Here is a 12,769-nt window from a genome sequence, read left to right on the forward strand (position 1 = left end):
GATCTCCAGAATCCCCCGAGATGGGATTGGCGGCGGCGGCGTCTCAGTAAGGTTTTCCGTATCGTGGCTCTCGGTACTGGGGGTTTCGCGACGGAGGCTTTAAGTAGGCGGAAGGGCAGGTCAAGAGGCGGCACGAGGGGCCCACACTATAGGTCAGCGCGGCCAGGGCTTGGGCCGCGCCGCCCTATAGTCTGGCCACCTCGTGGCCCCACTTCGTCTCCTCTTCGGTCTTCTGGAAGCTTCGTGGCAAAATAGGACCCTGGGCGTTGATTTCGTCCAATTCCGAGAATATTTCGCTACTAGGATTTCTGAAACTAAAAACAGCAGAAAACAGCAACTGGCACTTCGGCATCTTGTTAATAGGTTAGTTCCAGAAAATGCACGAATATGACATAAAGTGTGCATAAAACATGTAGATATCATCAATAATGTGGCATGGAACACAAGAAATTATCGATACGTCGGAGACGTATCACCGCCTCGTCGCCCCTCTTCGTCTCCTCTTCGGACTTCTGGAAGGCTCCGTGGAAAATAAGACCGTGGGCTTTTGTTTCGTCCAATTCCGAGAATATTTCCTGTGTAGGATTTCTGAAACCAAAAACACCAGAAAACAGGAACTGGCGCTTCGGCATCTTGGTAATAGGTTAGTGCCGGAAAATGCATCAAAATGATATAAAGTGTATATAAAACATGTGAGTATTGTCATAAAACTAGCATGGAACATAAGAAATTATAGATACGTTTGAGACGTATCATGCATCCCCAAGCTTAGTTCCTACTCGCCCTCGAGTAGGTAAACGATAACAAGGATAATTTCTGAAGTGACATGCTACTATCATAATCTTGATCAATACTATTGTAAAGCATATGAGATGAATGAAGTGATTCAAAGCAATGGTAAAGATAATGACTAAACAACTGAATCATATAGCAAAGACTTTTCATGAATAGTACTTTCAAGACAAGCATCAATAAGTCTTGCATAAGAGTTAACTCATAAAGCAATAAATTCTTAATAGAAGGTTTTGAAGCAACACAAAGGAAGATATAAGTTTCAGCAGTTGCTTTCAACTTTAACATGTATATCTCATGGATAATTGTCAACACAAAGTAATATGATGAGTGAAAATAAGCAAGTATGTAGGAATCAATGCACACAGTTGACACAAGTGTTTGCTTCTAAGATAGAAAGAAGTAGGTAAACTGACTCAACATAAAGTAAAAGAAAGGCCCTTCGCAGAGCGAAGCAGGGATTACTCATGTGTTAGAGCTTTTATTTTGAAAACATGGAAACAATTTTGTCAACGGTAGTAATAATTCATATGTGTTATGCATAAAACATCCTATAAGTTGCAAGCCTCATGCATCGAATACCAATAGTGCTCGCACCTTGTCCTAATTAGCTCGGATTTCCATGGATTATCATTGCATTACATATGTTTCAACCAAGTGTCACAAAGGGGTACCTCTATGCCACCTGTACAAAGGTCCAAGGAGATAGATCGCATTTGATTTCTCGTTTTTGATAAATATCAACTTGAGGACATCCATACCGGGACAACATAGAAAACAAATAATGGACTCCTCTTTAATACTTAAGCATTTAACAACAGATAATATTATTGTGGGGACCTCGGACTAACGGTCCGAAATTCCCTGTTATGTATACAGTTCACGATCCCATGATCAGTGCGCCGTGAACACATAACCGAACTGATATCAAATTACACCATCCAATTACAAAGCGGAATAAGAAAATTACAACATGGTCACATGACCGATAATTACATAATAGCCTCGAAGGGCCTAACTAAACATCAGAGTAGCATCATCACTTCAGCAGCGCAGTACCCAAGTCATCTGCCATAACCCTACAGGCAACTGACTGGGAAGACGTTCCTAGCTCGCATAGACATCGCCAACTCCTTCTTCGTCTGTCGAACTCCTTCAAGTCTGGCCAAGTAAATAGCCAGGGACAAAGCCGTGAGTACATTTGAATTGTACTCACAAACCATCAAGAAAGGTGCTAACAATGCTAACTAAAAGAGACAAGAGAGGAAGAATAGTTTCTCTTGTGGATAAAGCATGTGAAAGAGAATCAGTTTCTCTTGTGGATATAGCATGCCGACATCTCAAGTGATGCGGACACTATGGTGTACTCATGATATCTCTATATCTCCGTTGAAGAAGATACTTCAAAAGATAGACTACGACATCTTTATATCTTTAAAGAAGAGGTAGCGTTCTGGCATCTCAATTGATGCGGACGCGATGGAAGTCCTATGACATCTCTATATCTTTATTGAAGAAGATTCTTCAAAAGATAAACTATGACATCTCTACATCTTTATTGAAGAAGAGTTCCTCTACATGAAAACACTAGGAAGGGTCACCCAATTTTGTTTCATTTTCCTCAACCATCTCCACATGGTCGGCACAACATCTTTCCCGTACCCTTCCGGTACTTCCAACACACGCATTTCCTTTGGAAATCATTTTCAAAACCAAAACTCGACACAGCTCGGTAACGGCCATCCCAACCGTCCATGACCGCGGACGCGGCTATTCGAATAGTTTTAACTCTGCAGAGTGTGCGCACTTTCCCCACAAGAACCGATAAATCCGCCGGGATCATCCCCGGTTCGACATACAAAAGTATGCGAGACTCGGATAATCAGTCATAGTCCTTCGCCTGTCTCCCTTGACAAGAGTCCTTCCCTGCGGGCTTACCCCTTCCCGGCACCCCGGCAGCATACCTCCTTTTGAGCGTATCTCCGGCGCCATGACAGAAGACCCTCAGTAATCGTCCGGCTGCAAGTTAATGCAGTGTATTGCCTCCTTCAGAGCGCAACCCGGTGTCAGAGGTCATCGCGACCCTCCTAGAGAGTTGTGAAGGTGGCTCATGCCAATTTCAATAGACGTCAGACTAAGCCCGTACCCACTTTGGATAATGTGGTTGCGCTGTGTAATTGTTCCGGGCGAATACAAAGAACCATGTGTCGTTTTTCTCAAAAACCCAAGTCACCCACACATTCCTTTTCTCAAACATCTTTGACAAGATCCTTTTTGCCTTCATAAACCATACACTTGGGTAAGGTGGCCTCACCCAAGGTTTTCATAAACATTTACAACAAGGTAAACCTTGAGGGGTTCCCAACCTAAAGTTTCATGAGCTGAACTACTATTGCACTACGGCCGAGATGAGAGTCATCACGCCATAGAGGGGTATAAAGGTGTAGTGGAGTGAATCATACATGCTTATGGTAAGCATGTATTAAGACAACACAAGGAGGAATATACTCTCAGATTTGTGGTGGTAACTATACAACTTAGATAGTGGAGTATTACTATCCAACATACTCTCCAATAGGGTACACGGCATACTCCTCTCAATTTGAGAATACACCAAGATCATGACATAGATACCTCTATACTACAAAGGGGGTGGGTGTGATGTAAGTTATTTTCTTGAGATTATGCATGCTCAAGTTGGGCATACATGATAACCAATGGGAGTAGCACGGCCATGATGCCATGTATCCCATAATCACAAGACAAAGGTGGAGTATCACCACTTGGGAGTACCCCACTTGGAAACACACATAGATGACATAAATAGAGAGAATAACACACATAGAATTCAAGGTGCTTTGGACATCAACAAATGACATCCAACTAGACACCAAATCAGAGATCAAAAGATGGCTTGCCTTGGCTTATTTGTCCCTGTACTTCTTCAACTCCATCAATATAAGAATCCCAACAACATAAATAAAATCCTCGTCCGATTCCACTTCTTCTTCTTCTCCGGAATCGTGCGTATCTATCGCTGGAAAATATAAAAGGAACACAATCAAACACATTGTATCATCAAAGCAAACATGCAACAATCAACAACTAACCATGCAGCCAAGGTATAACATACTAAGGACTTATAGATACAACAAAACAACTTTAAGAGTTTTAATTTAGAAAACCCCATTTATTTACCTAGTAAAGGTATGAGAGTATCACAACTTAGCAATTGCCTCTCTCGGTTATCACCATGGTATAAACCAAACATCCCCTGGTAGATAACATCATAAAGAGGACAAGAGCATTAGTTTGACATCAAATACATTCACAAAACATTTTCAAACATTTTTGGAAAAGTAGAAAACATTTTTCCTAACTTACTTGGCTCACACAACACAACATCCAAAATAGGAAGCAAACCATATTTCACATCATTTGAAAACTTAAGCAAAACAATAGGGCTAATGTTAAGTTGTAGAGGTTTTGTTTTGCAAGCATAAAACAAAGGTTGTCCATTTCTAATAAAAAGAGTTGGTCAAGGGTTTTAAATAGACCAACAAGTTTTGGTCCAACAATGCATGTCACACATATACCATACTAACAGTAACGAATATGCATGAACAGAGACTAATACTATTTTTCCTAGATGGCCAGTACTAATATATACAAGACTAACCCAATTGGAATCACCCAAAAATATTAAACCTACAATTTTAGGAATTTCTTTGAATCTGACTGTACAGAAAACAAGATCTGTAATCCATAAATCGTAGAAAAATCCTAAAAATATGAGACCACTCGCATTTGAAAGATATTTAAACAGAGATGCTTACACAATTGGATTTGGGTTCAAATTGTTTCTGAAACTTTCACAAATGGATTAACAAGTTTACTGCATGTCTATACCATTTGCTTTATCTCTGGAGTTACAGAACAGATAAAGGTTTGAAACTTGTTTGAGATGATTAAGAAAACATTCAGTAGTCCTACAGAACTGGAATCACTCAATTAGGTTCAAAAATGGATTTTTGGTGATTTAAAAGCTAACAGCCATGTCTGCAGAACACACAGAACAAGTTTAATTCACCACAAATCGTACATCAATCACAAAAATATGAGGTCAGCTGCATCTGAAAGGTATTGAACAGGTGGTTCTTACCCAATTTGTTTCACTCAAAGATTCGTTCCCAAGCTCCTGGTTTAATTCGACAAAGTCAGATCTGACCAGATCTTGACCTGTGAACCATTTCAGTTTCAGGAGGTCAATCGAAGTGAAACCACAGACAAAATGAAGGTATTGAAGAGGGCTTTCACCTACAGTTGAGTTTGCTCAAAAAGGTTTCATAAAACGGAACAAATCTAACAAACAGTGAACCTGCATGTTTAAAGAACTTTATTTACCACGGACAATCCGTAACGAATTTGAGGATGAGACCAACGCCAAGTTGTAGATCTTTTCCGTATCTATCTGCGGAACTTTGAATCACTCGATTTGGATCTGCGCAAGAGATTCGGTGGATTTTACAAGTTCGTACCAGAATCTGAAACAGCAAGATAGCAGAAATTACTGCAAGGATTTGGACGAACTTTGCTCAAGAACTTCAGATCTGAGGATAGCTCAAGCTTCTCCATGCTTGGACCAACATGCACCTGCATCAAGATCCAATCTTAGCAATGGAGGAAGAGGAAGAGGAGAGAAAACCATCTAGGGTTGGGGAGAAGAAGGAGAGGGAGGCCCTCATGGTGAGGAGGAGCTTGAGGGAGGAGGGAGCTTCATCTTGGAGTGCCTTCCATGGCCATGGCCGGCCATGGGAGCAAGGGGCAGCAGCATTTTCGTGGGGGAGAGGTAGAGGAGAGTGTGAGGGAGTGGATTGTGAGAAAAATGACCAAAGGAGGAGGGAGTGGCCGGCCAAGGGCCAATTTATAGAGGGAGAGGGGTGGCTGCCTCCTTATTTTATTGGCCAAGGTGGGTGGCTGCCCATTTAGTGATTGGGGTAGTTGGGAGGCAAGGCTTGGAAGAGAAGGAAATGAGGAGGGAAGTGGCTGGCCGATATTGCCATGCCAACATAATTGGCTGGCTCCATTCTTGCCAAAAAAATGAACAATGTGAGAGATATAGAGATGGAGGAAGATTGTGATGGTAAAATATACCATGATGGTATTTGTTGCATGATGGCTTTGTGCCAAGAAGATGATGGTGATGGTGATGTACAAGGTTTCATGTGCATGCCATCTTGGAGATGGCCTCCACAAGATTTTAGACTTGAACAACTCAATACAAGATGAAAAAGAGAGAGTGATGATTTGACCACATGCAATATTGCATGGGGGTGGCCGGCTCATCTCTTGAGCCAAGTCCTCATATGAAAGAGTGGTAGGATAATAAGCATGGCAAGCTTGTAACAAGGTTGACAAAGAAAGTCAATGTGAGAGGAAGGTGGTGGTGGTGAAGGTGGTATGCTATAGAGGAATGGGTTGTGGTAGATGAACACAAGGTGTGCAAGAGTTGTCATTTGAGAAGGATTTATTTGAAAGGTATATGGAACACCTCAATTGTCTAGGGACAATTGAGAATGAACTCAAGTGGAATGGAATTTTGAAAATGTTGAGAGAACTAGTTGGAACATAGGAGTTCAAAATGTTCTACTTACTTTCTCAAGTGAAGTAGAGTTTTCTCAAATTTAAAGTAAACAAGAAATGGTATAGGTACCATGAACAAGCTTTTTGTTAAAAAGAAAGCAAAATACAAAGTAATGTTTTAGAAATCAGTACTTGGTAGAAATGGGATGAAAAACAAAACCCATTTTAGTTTCTTGTTTTCTTTGAAGAAATATCTTGAAAAGTTTTAATAAAACTAGAGGTAGTTTTGTGATCAAAACCAGAGAAGAAAAACAATAGGATTTTTGAGTAAGAAAACTAATTCAGGGAGGATTGTTCTCAAGGGTAGATGGTGGCTACAAAATGTATCCATCATTCCCACTCTTGGTTTTGTGAAGATTAAACTTGAATAAAAACAAGAGGTAAAAGTGAAGGAAGTGATCTAGAGTTGAAACATTGGATAGGGTATAAGATCAAGTTGAATATATGTGATGCAAGGGTAGAATGAGACATGCAGGATGTGGAAATTGTAGAGGGAGATGCACAGATGAGATCCATGCATTGAGATCACCAAGTTGTGAATTAAGGATGATTGAGCTATCTTGTACCACAAAGAGAAAAATCAAGATGGCACACCCATGTTGTCATCAGGAGAGAGGTTTGATGTAGTAAAAAGGAAAACAATTCTTCCTAAGCCACACATGTGTTTTATTTGGTGAGTTGCTTGTTTAACCACTAGGGGTGTCGTTCTATGAGGTAGCTCAAGACAAAATTCAACAAGCAAATCAAGACAATTCATCTACCAACAGATCAAGGAAATTCATCATAGCAAACAGATCAAGGCAATTCACCTTAATTAGTCTATAGAAAAGTTTTTGTTCCCCCTGATTTTTGCAATATGGACAACTAATCAAGGTTGCAAAAGTTGGGGTGTGACAGATCTTCCACCCTTAAAATAATCTCGTCCCGAGATTACTAAGCGTAGGACTAGGGAGGTTGTATATGTCGACTTAAGTTAGGCTCCATCTTCCTGTAGATGTGTTGTTGTCATCGGGGTCATAGCTTCAGCTTCCGAGAGACATGATAAGATTCTGTCGAGGGCAAGCTTCATGTAGGTGTTAGATCTGTAGCTTCTAAGCGATCCTAGCGGGGGTTCAAGATTCTGGGAGAGTTAGTGCACTCCAGCGGTGCTTTAGCAGGGTTGAAAACTTTTTACAGTTAACTTTAAATTTTAGTGGAAGACGAAGTCTTCCACCCTTAAAATTGTTCATAGGGGGGTTTAAAAACTCTAAGCTTCGGCCACGGGTCTTGTCGGGTGCTTTTTTGAAGAAGTCATTGATCTCCTGTCTTGAGTTGAAACACCTTCAGGGGGGCGCTGTGCAGCCCACGGCTTCAAGGGGAGTTTATGCATCCCAACAAGTTCCCAATGGTGTTTTTAGAAAGGTCGAAAATGTTAGGGTTAGCTCCAGTTTTTAGTGGAAGACGAAGTCTTCCACCCTTAAGATTTTTCATTGGGGGTTTTCGGAAAAACTCTGAGCTTCTGCCTTGCGGTTCTGTCTGGGGCTTCTGAAGGAGTCGTCGATCTTCCTTATTCAGTTGAAGGATCTTCGGGGGAGACATGTAGACCACGGCTGCAATAGGTAAACACGGTGTTTTCATAACGCGCGGTGAGTTAGTAAGTCGATGAATCGCCTGGTTGGTATCCATATGAAGCGGCAACAAAGGTCGTCAGAGACAATCTTGAGCTTGAGGGTTGGTGCTGACTTATACTAGCTAAGAATTGAGCAGGTAAACTACACCTAATCTTGAGTCTTCAGGTATCTTCAGGAGCTTCACTTGATGCGGACCAGATGAACCATGTGCTGTAGCTTGGCTTTGACGCTATTGTTCTCCCGGCTTGTTAGACGGTGTGTTAGAGGGGGGTTTCCAAAAAGATATTCTTGAGGTTAGCGCGATTATGCTCTAAGATTAGACCAAATTAGTATGTCTTCTGGTAGAGGTGCAGTCACTCTTGAAGGTAGGGCTTCTTCTTTCTTGTCGTAGTGGAGATGCTTCAGCTGATCTTGAAGGAAGTTAGCGCAGATAGGGGTCTGGGTTTGTTTTCCTGATGGTTGAAATCGATGGTTAACGGGGTTGACTTATCCATTTGGCTAGCAGTTAGTATTTTATCGACGAGGTTGGTGGGGTGAAAACATATTAGGGAGGCTTTCTATGCTGGTTTATCACACAAAGAGTGCTTTTCAGACCGAAAGAGCAAGACAATCATACACACAACAAACAGATAAAAACACTCAAGGCAACACACGAGGAAACTACAAGCAATCATCACACCAGACATGGTACTCTCAGTACCCAAGGATGCTTAATACGCGGGGGTAACTCAATCAAAGCGATTGAATTTGTCCTATCCATCCTATAGGTTTTGGGGCTGGTCACATAGGTTGGCGTCTTCATCTTGTTGACATCGTCTTCAACAAGGATTCTCGAATCAGAGGGTGGTCATGCGGCCTGGTGTTGAGTCGTCGATGTTGAGGCGGAGGAGAAAGCTGCATAGAACTTCTAGTTTCGACATCCCGGAAACATGAGGTCTTCGAAGAGGTAGCTGTTGAGGTGCTTCTGAAGTAGAGATCTTCTCGTGGCTGGCCTAAAAATAACTAGTCAAGAAATTGAGAACTTGATCCTTGACGACTGCGAAAGTGCGAGTCCAAAGAGGAACAAGGTCAGCTCTCTGACAGACTTTGGTGACAACCAAAGACATGATCCTTTATCCCTTTATGTGCACGGCTAAGTCGGCATCCAATCTTCAATAGCTGTCGTTGGAGATACGCGAGTCTTCCCGAGGGATTGATCCATCTTTGAGTTTGAGTCCCCGGTATGAGTTGGGGACATCGTCTAACATGTGGGTTTGAAGTGGATGAGACAATAGAGTAAGAATTTTCAAACATTTTTATAAAGAGGAGAGATAAGAATTTAGAAGCTTTGAAGAAATAAGAGGAGTAGAAGCTATGCTTCCTACTAAAGAAATAATTTGTTTCGTAAATAGTTTTTCCCAATTACTTGTTTCCTAACTAACGTCCATGCTAACTAGGGTCTCCTACAGTCAGGATAGCTCTGATACCAGCTCTGTGGGGACCTCGGACTAACGGTCCGAAATTCCCTGTTATGTATACAGTTCACGATCCCATGATCAGTGCGCCGTGAACACATAACCGAACTGATATCAAATTACACCATCCAATTACAAAGCGGAATAAGAAAATTACAACATGGTCACATGACCGATAATTACATAATAGCCTCGAAGGGCCTAACTAAACATCAGAGTAGCATCATCACTTCAGCAGCGCAGTACCCAAGTCATCTGCCATAACCCTACAGGCAACTGACTGGGAAGACGTTCCTAGATCGCATAGACGTCGCCAACTCCTTCTTCGTCTGTCGAACTCCTTCAAGTCTGGCCAAGTAAATAGCCAGGGACAAAGCCGTGAGTACATTTGAATTGTACTTGCAAACCATCAAGAAAGGTGCTAACAATGCTAACTAAAAGAGACAAGAGAGGAAGAATAGTTTCCCTTGTGGATAAAGCATGTGAAAGAGAATCAGTTTCTCTTGTGGATATAGCATGCCGGCATCTCAAGTGATGCGGACACTATGGTGTACTCATGATATCTCTATATCTCCGTTGAAGAAGATACTTCAAAAGATAGACTACGACATCTTTATATCTTTAATGAAGAGGTAGCGTTCTGGCATCTCAATTGATGCGGACGCGATGGAAGTCCTATGACATCTCTATATCTTTATTGAAGAAGATTCTTCAAAAGATAAACTATGACATCTCTACATCTTTATTGAAGAAGAGTTCCTCTACATGAAAACACTAGGAAGGGTCACTCAATTTTGTTTCATTTTCCTCAACCATCTCCACATGGTCGGCACAACATCTTTCCCGTACCCTTCCGATACTTCCAACACACGCATTTCCTTTGGAAATCATTTTCAAAACCAAAACTCGACACAGCTCGGTAACGGCCATCCCAACCGTCCATGACCGCAGACGCGGCTATTCGAATAGTTTTAACACTGCAGAGTGTGCGCACTTTCCCCACAAGAACCGATAAATCCGCCGGGATCATCCCCGGTTCGACATACAAAAGTATGCGAGACTCGGATAATCAGTCATAGTCCTTCGCCTGTCTCCCTTGACAAGAGTCCTTCCCTGCGGGCTTACCCCTTCCCGGCACCCCGGCAGCATACCTCCTTTTGAGCGTATCTCCGGCGCCATGACAGAAGACCCTCAGTAATCGTCCAGCTGCAAGTTAATGCAGTGTATTGCCTCCTTCAGAGCGCAACCCGGTGTCAGAGGTCATCGCGACCCTCCTAGAGAGTTGTGAAGGTGGCTCATGCCAATTTCAACAGACATCAGACTAAGCCCGTACCCACTTTGGATAATGTGGTTGCGCTGTGTAATTGTTCCGGGTGAATACAAAGAACCATGTGTCGTTTTTCTCAAAAACCCAAGTCACCCACACATTCCTTTTCTCAAACATCTTTGACAAGATCCTTTTTGCCTTCATAAACCATACACTTGGGTAAGGTGGCCTCACCCAAGGTTTTCATAAACATTTACAACAAGTTAAACCTTGAGGGGTTCCCAACCTAAAGTTTCATGAGCTGAACTACTATTGCACTACGGCCGAGATGAGAGTCATCACGCCATAGAGGGGTATAAAGGTGTAGTGGAGTGAATCATACTTGCTTATGGTAAGCATGTATTAAGACAACACAAGGAGGAATATACTCTCAGATTTGTGGTGGTAACTATACAACTTAGATAGTGGAGTATTACTATCCAACATACTCTCCAATAGGGTACACGGCATACTCCTCTCAATTTGAGAATACACCAAGATCATGACATAGATACCTCTATACTACAAAGGGGGTGGGTGTGATGTAAGTTATTTTCTTGAGATTATGCATGCTCAAGTTGGGCATACATGATAACCAATGGGAGTAGCACGGCCATGATGCCATGTATCCCATAATCACAAGACAAAGGTGGAGTATCACTGTCAACACCCAGATTTTTAAGTCCAGATGCCTATTATGCCATACATCGCAATCCCAAGAATAATGTTTTTGCGAGACATAATAGTAAGTAGCATAGAGTCATCATTTATTACAACACATATTGTCTTACAACCATAGATCACATGATCCAATATTACACGAATATATTGTTCAACATCACAAATAGTAGCGGAAGCGAAGTAGTAGTGGACTATCTATTCCACAGGCAACGCTTGACGTTAGAAGACGATCCTAGTTATCGTAGACGTCCTGTTGTCCGTCATCCTGATACTGGTGCTCTCCTTCAAAGTCTGGCATTGGAATAGCCAGGGCAAAGCCATGAGTACTTTTAAAGTACTCGCAAACTAACTCTACAATAATTACTCATTAAGGGTAATAAGGGGGTGCTAAGCTCTAGGTTTATTTGCATAAAGCCAAGTTTAGTTCGATAAACATTTAATAAAGCCTTGTCATGTGCTAGACTAACTCAAGTGGGAACATTAGTGTCATTCCCACAACTCATATTGATTCACCACAATATCACCTTTCAATTCACCATTCCTTTTTAAGATCAAAACACATTAATGATAACGGAGATAGTATGGCCTTTCCAATCGTCCGTAACCGTGGACACGGCTATTCGAATAGGTTTAACACTCTGCAGAGGTTGTACTCTTGTGCCACAACTTTTGATTACATCCATCGAGGATAACCCCGAATCATCGTAACACAGTACGCGGATCATCAACCGTAACCTTTCACTTATATATGCTAGTATGAGCACCTCTCCCCATGAGCTTGGCCTCCCGGTGGAAACCGCAGTTAACCCGGGAACTGCACAAGGCTTGGGCCGTACATTCACCTCACTCTAACATCATTCCACAATTTAACGGAGGCAGCCTCGGCGTAACCCCTATGATGCTTGTTTAGAGGGAACCCATACTAAAATACACAAGTTTCTAGTTAAGCCCTACCCATAATCAGGTATTGTGGGGGTACTTGTATAATTGGAAGGGTATCGCATTCAAACCCAATCATCAATTTTATCAAAAATCACCATCTTCTCTTGTTCAATTCCACCTCCACTTTACTTTCTTTCAAAGTTATTTCACTTCACCATGTTCCCATCTAGAGTAGTCAATTTTAATTGATTAGCACTAGCAACTAAATGAGGGGTGCTATCTAGCTTTGAGTTGTGCTAATCTAACTTCAATTATTGTTCTACTCTAGACCAAGTGAATCATAAATCAAAAAGTACTTTGAAATAAATAAGCAAAAGTAAATGCAGGTAAAAACATGGGAT

General features: G+C 41.8%; 1 long non-coding RNA gene across 2 annotated transcripts; it reads right to left on the minus strand.

The window, feature by feature from the left end:
- Positions 1–3,607: 3,607 nt before the first annotated feature.
- Positions 3,608–5,659, minus strand: LOC127321623 (uncharacterized). Of its 2 annotated transcripts, none has more exons than XR_007864206.2 (5): positions 5,383–5,659; positions 5,197–5,293; positions 4,955–5,031; positions 3,991–4,066; positions 3,608–3,823 (listed from the first exon to the last, which is right to left on the minus strand). It is a non-coding gene; the product is annotated as an uncharacterized lncRNA (long non-coding RNA). The 2 variants fall into 2 exon arrangements; XR_007864205.2 differs by having other exon boundaries at positions 4,955–5,109.
- Between the last annotated feature and the right edge of the window lie 7,110 nt (positions 5,660–12,769).

Source organism: Lolium perenne, chromosome 3, assembly GCF_019359855.2.
Source record: "Lolium perenne isolate Kyuss_39 chromosome 3, Kyuss_2.0, whole genome shotgun sequence".
NCBI lineage: Eukaryota > Viridiplantae > Streptophyta > Magnoliopsida > Poales > Poaceae > Lolium > Lolium perenne.